Genomic DNA, 6,253 nt, shown 5'->3' on the forward strand with positions numbered 1-6,253 from the left:
ATCTGAATGTGTCTTCAAGGCGCAGCTACAGGAATTCTCACTCAGTTGCTCTATCCTTACTTTCACTTGCGACAGCATACCCTCACCCTCACTTTCCTCCATTAAAGCTCATTTTGAGCTTTAAGAAGATAAGTTTTCTTTTTTTTTTTTTTTCTTTTCTTTTATGTTTTTATTCTTATGGAAGACCATAAATTACCATAAATTTAATTTTTAATTATAATATTTATGGCATCATGCATGATGTCATCTCTTTTTACCTTTTTCATTTTCCTTTTATTTTTCTATTTATTTTTCCATTAGTTTTTTAATTTAATTTCCGATTCTGAAATTTTCTTTTCTCTAATTTTATTTGACAGTTAGGTCAGGAGACAGCTCTAGGGGTCAATTGACCAAATTGCCCCTCGCCGGTTCAACCCGGTTTGCAAATAATTCAATATTTCTTCCGGCTCCCTGACCTAATTATTTCACTGGCTTAACAATTCTTTTTTGTGATTTTCTCTTTTCCACTGTGTTCGTAATAGTTCTAAGGACCGCGGCGTCATATTTTACGATTCGAAATTTGAGTTTAAATCGACTTCGCAATCCTTCCCGAGAAGGTTACCCATCGCTGTGAGTCTCGGCTCATTTAACTTCTTATGTTCTGTTTTTCTTATTTATACTTAACTAATTGGCAATTACTAATTATTTATGTTCAGGGCTTATCTAGTTGTCTTAAGTGTAGTTCTAATCCCCTTAATTGTCCAGACCGACACCGGTCACCGAAATAGTGAAATATACCAGGCTATGCAAATAGGGGTGTTACAATTCTCCCCCCTTTAAAATAAATTTCGTCTCGAAATTTTACCTAGTATCAATCTCTAAACAGCTGTAGGTTCTGTCTCCTCATATCCTCCTCTCGTTCCCAAGTAGCTTCTTGGCCCGAATGATGGTTCCACAGCACTTTCACTAATGGGATTTGCTTGTTCCGTAGCTGCTTCACCTCATAAACTAGAATCTCTATAGGTTCTTCCTCATATGTGAGGTCTGGATTCACTTCAATTTCCTCTACTAATAGTACATGAGATGGGTCTGATCGATACCTCCTCAACATAGACACATGGAAGACATTTTGTATCTTCTCCAACTCTGGAGGTAGTGCCAATCGATATGCCAAAGGACCCACTCTTTCCAGAACCTCATATGGCCCGATGAAACGAGGACTCAGTTTTCCCTTTCTGCTGAATCTCATAATTTTCTTCCAAGGGGAAACCTTGAGGAATACTTTCTCACCCACAGCATATCCCTTCTCTTTAAATCAATATAGGACTTCTGACGGTCTGATGCAGTCTTAAGTTGATCTCTAATCATCCTGATCTTCTCCTCGGTTTGCTGAACAATTTTGAGCCCAATCATCTTCCTTTCACCTACTTCATCCCAACACAAAGGAGTTCTGCATTTTCTACCATACAAAGCTTCATATGGAGGCATTCCAATGCTTGATTGGTAGCTGTTGTTGTAAGCAAACTCAATCAAAGGCAAGTATGTGTCCCAACTACCCTCAAATTCATTCACACAAGTTCGTAGCATGTCCTCCAAGATCTGAATTTCCCTCTCGGACTGGCCATCTTTGTGTGGGTGGAATGCCCTGTTGAAGTTCAATCTAGTTCCTAGGGCTCTCTGAAGACTACCCCAGAATCTAGAAGTGAACCTAGAATAACTGTCAGATACGATGGATACTGGCACTCCATGCAGTCTTACTATCTCATCAATGTACAACTTGGCCAATCTTTCTAAATTGTAGTCCATCCGAACTGGCAGAAAATGAGCAGACTTGGTTAGTCCGTCAATAATGACCCAAACTGCATCATGACTCTTTTATGTCCTCGGAAGTCCCATCACAAAATCTATTGTTATTCTCTCCCATTTCTATTCTGGTACTGGTAGTGGATGTAATAACCTAGCTGGTACTTGATGCTCTACCTTCACTTGCTGACAAGTTAGGCATTTGAAAATAAATTCTGCCACATCTCTTTTCATACCCATCCACCAGTAATGCTCCTTTAGCCCTTTATACATTTTTGTGCCACCAGGGTGCATGGCATGTAGCACCCCGAACCTCCGAGTTATGAATAGTACCATTTTTTGTTCGTGACTAATACTATTCAAAGACACCTTGAGGACTAAAAATAAATAGAAAATTAATTGAGATAGACACAATGAAAATTCTAGTGAACAAAAAAGCTAAGGACTCATTGGGTATTACAAAAAGAAGGATTATGACCCGATGAGGGGCATTTTGGTCAATTCACCTCAAGAGTTGACTTTTGATCAAAATGTCAATTAAATTAGATGAAATTAATGAATTGAATTATGGGGTAAAAATTGAAGAAAAATTCAAGTAAAAATATGTAAGGAAAAATTTAAGAAATGAAAACTTAAACTTTCATTTCCATTATGACAAAATTAAAATGAAAGACTTATGGGCTTTTGATAGTTAAATTTAATTATTTAATTAAAAGGAAAAATTAAGTGTAAATGTAAAAAAAAAAAAAAAGGAATAAAAATTTAAGTTTAATTCTCCTTATGACACAATTAAAATTTATAATTTTAATAAGCTAATTTTGGGGATAAATATATATATATATATATATATATATATATATATAAATAAGAAGACAAATGTCTTCTTCATTTCTTTTTTTTCATAAGATGCCACCACCCTCTCGTCTCTCTTCCTCTCTCTCTTTTTTTTCTTTTTCTTCCACTTCTTCCCCTCATTGATTTCCCCTCCCAAGTTTTAATTCCCTTAAATTCCCTTCATAAATTCCATAGCCCAATAAAAGAAAACATCAAAGAGATCTTTGATTGAGAGATTAAAAGTAAGGAGAACAAGAATTGGAAGAAAAGTGAAGTTGGAAAGAAATCAACAAGAGGTAAGTTTCTTTTCATGTTAGATTAGTTGTATAAACTTGGAATGAAGTTAATTTATGATGAAATTTCATAAGAAAATGAAAGAAAACATGTATGAAACCTAAACTAGGGTTTTGGCCAAATGGGAGAAAAATTAGGGTTTGATGTATTTTTAGTTAAATTGATGATAAATCTAAGTTAAAGTGAAGTAGTATGCATGATTGGAAGTAGTAAGATTTCATGGGATTGCATAAATTGAATTATGGAAGATTAGGGTTCATGGGGAAATTGGGTTTTGGTACTAGAGAGTGAAATTAGTGTGTTTAGTGTTAAATTATGATCATTTGAGGCTTATTTAGTTTGAATTGACATTGGGTTGATGAATGGAAGTAATGAAATGGTAGGATTAAGGAAAATTGCAAACTTTGGTATTTGAAAATTGTGGGTTTTGTGCTAGGAAGTGCCATTGATGTGTCAATGCTAAATTATAGTCATTTTGGGTGAATTAAATGTGAATTGAGGTTGGTTAGAGGGAATAATTGAAGAAATGAAAATTTTAAACCTAGGGCAGAATTTGCACACTGAGTTCAGTGTGTTTAACATCCCATAAATTGAGTTACACAACTCCAATTGGTGTAAAACCAATTAGAAATGAAACTTAAGACATAGGGCTAGAATTTTCATGAAGATACCTTACCCCGAAAATGACCTTAAGCTACCCGAAATGAGCCTTGAAATGGGAGATAAAATTCTAAAACCTGCTGAATTATGCACGTGAACAGTAAAGTTTAAACAGCCATAACTCTCTCTAGAAAACACTAATTTAGGTGATTCTTGAACCGATGTAAACCTAAGATATATTAGAACATTTCATATGCAAAATGTTAGGCCAAATTATGAACTTAACTCAATCAAATTGCGGAACGAATTTGGGTCACCGAATTTGCCAAAATCTGGGCACCTAAAATTGACCAAATGAACAGTAAACTTTGCAAGGCTATAACTCTCTCTAGAAAACTCCGATTTAGGCAAGTATTGGACCGATAGAAACCTAAGACATAGTAGAACATTTCATATGAAGAACATTAGACCAAATTATGGACTTAACTTGATCAAATTGCTGAACGAAGTTGGATCAAAAAATCTGCCAGAACTAAATCTGTAGCATAAATAGTGACTTGAATAGTAATCATGTTTTGGGCATAACTTGAGCTACACAGCTCTGAATTAGGCGATTAAAAAAGGAAAATAAATTTAAGGCCTAAATGAACAATTTTCATGAAGAACACCTCAGCAAATTATGATCGAAACTAGGTACAAATTGGGTTCAAAGATTGGGGCACCAAGCTGTCCCAAAACCAAAATATTCTAAAATTTTCAAGGCTAACTTGGGATGCACTAGACATGCATATAATGGGTTCTTGGCAGCAATTGAGATTGGTATTGAGGTATTCTATTTGTGTATTTTCAGTAGAAAAAGAAGTTAGAACGGACAAGGAGAAGTAGGTAACAAGGAAGGAGAATTATTGAAGGTTTGTGCACAACTAACCTTTTTCTTTGTTTTAGCTTCGTAAATTGAGTTTGATTTGAAATGAGTTTACTTTGATTGAAATATGGTTTTTCTCTTGCATTTAAGAAATTTAGGTGTTGCCACCTTTATATGGATATTATGATGAATTTAAATGTGTTTATTGGTTCATAAATGTGATTGTTCAGTGAAAAATTTTTGAAAACTGTTTTGAAACCACAGTTAGCATGAAAGTCCCTTTCGGAACTCCCAAGTAGTAACGGCTACTTGGGGTTGATAATTGATATTGATTATGTCTCTCATTAATAACGGCTAGTGGGGTAAGACTACATGAGTACTCATTAGCTAGCTAGCCCTTCCCTCATTAATAACGGTTAGTGAGGTTGAGATTGCTTTTTCATGGTGTACAACACGGCACTGATCATGAAATTTTGTGTCATGGCCTGAACTGTGTGTTGATGTTGGCAACACTAATGCTTTGTGAATTGTGATTTATGAAGTGTAATTTCTCATTGAAATGTTACTCGAATAAATGGCTCTTATGGACTTAGAACTATTGTGAAGTTTTCATGCTTAAGAAAAATGTGATTTATTATACTTTGACAAATTGTGTTTTACCTTAAGTTTTAAAGTTATTAGTTGTGCACCACTGAGTGATATACTCAGCGATAGCTTCTTTATGCTGTCGCAGGTAAGGGAAGGAGAAGGCTGCCGAGTGAGAGACTTAAAAGCATCATTTTGGTATTGTTTGTGGGTATTTACGTTAGGTATACCCTTGTGATTCCTTTAGATGTATTTTGTACCTATATGTATGGATGTACGGACATTGAGCAGTTTGTATTTAAAAAGCATTGCATTGCTATCACATTTTGAGTTTGTAACTATTTTGTATTTTACTTTGAAACTTATGAAAATGTAACTTATGAATCCTGCCTTGAAGGCAAAATGATTAGATCACCTTTTGTTGGACAAGGGTTAAGAGCTGAAAATATTTTGGAATTGATACATAGTGATGTATGTGGTCCATTTAAAGAAATGGCTAGAGGCGGTTTTCATTACTTTATTACCTTTACTGATGATAAATCAAGGTTTGGGTATTTTATTTGATGAAATATAAACATGAATCCTTTGAAAAGTTCAAAGAATTTAAATGTCAAGTAGAAAATCAAGCAGGAAAAAGTATTAAAACTCTTTAATCAGATCGTGGAGGCGAATACTTAAGTACTGAATTTGATGAATACTTAAAAGAGCATGGCATTGTCTCCCAACTGACTCCTCCAGGAACACCACAACTAAATGGTGTATTTGAAAGAAGAAATCGCACCCTATTAAATATGGTACGCAGTATGTGAAGGAGCGGAAGCATGAAAAATTATTAGATTAGAAAATTGAATTTAAAATTTTCTTCTAGGGTCTCATGCATAATGCAAGATTCAATTTTTACCTATTGATTTCAATGTTCAATTGCATATTAAAACTCTTTTAATATGTATTTGGATCTATGTTTCCCATTTAAGATTTTTAGAATTAATAGATTAATTCATTAGAACCTTAGATTAAATCAAGAAGATGTGCACTAACCTTTTGATGCACTATAGTTGTGTTTGGTACCTTTGTGAACACCTATGACCCCAAATGTTGTTCCTCTAGCTTGTCCAAACCAAGATCACCGATGGCAGCCCCTTGAACAGCTTCTCAAGCCTTTTCAATCAATTAGAAATTAAGGTTTTGCCTTTAGAGATGTTATAGATGTATATAGGACACTAGAAACGATTTCTCGCAATTTTAATTCAAGAGAATGTTGGCAATTCTCTTTAAATTGATGAGAGATGAAGA

Source organism: Hevea brasiliensis, chromosome 15 (genome assembly GCF_030052815.1).
Source record: "Hevea brasiliensis isolate MT/VB/25A 57/8 chromosome 15, ASM3005281v1, whole genome shotgun sequence".
In the NCBI taxonomy this organism is placed as follows: Eukaryota; Viridiplantae; Streptophyta; class Magnoliopsida; order Malpighiales; family Euphorbiaceae; genus Hevea; species Hevea brasiliensis.